Raw genomic sequence first — 243 nt, 5'->3', positions numbered from 1 at the left:
AGTTCTAACTGTTGCTTCCTGACCTGCATACAGGTTTCTCAAGAGGCAGGTCAGGTGGTCTGATATTCCATCTCTTTTAGAATTTTTCACAGTGTACTGTGATCCACACAGTCAAAGGCTTTTGCATAGTCAGTAAAGCAGAAATAGATGTTTTTCTGGAACTCTCTTGCTTTCTCGATGATCCAACAGATGTTGGCCATTTGATCTCTGGTTCCTCTGCCTTTTCTAAAACCAGCTTGAACA

The sequence above is a fragment of the Bison bison genome, unplaced genomic scaffold (genome assembly GCF_000754665.1).
Source record: "Bison bison bison isolate TAMUID 2011002044 unplaced genomic scaffold, Bison_UMD1.0 scf7180017864218, whole genome shotgun sequence".
In the NCBI taxonomy this organism is placed as follows: Eukaryota; Metazoa; Chordata; class Mammalia; order Artiodactyla; family Bovidae; genus Bison; species Bison bison.
Note: the sequence above shows the minus strand (reverse complement) of the source record.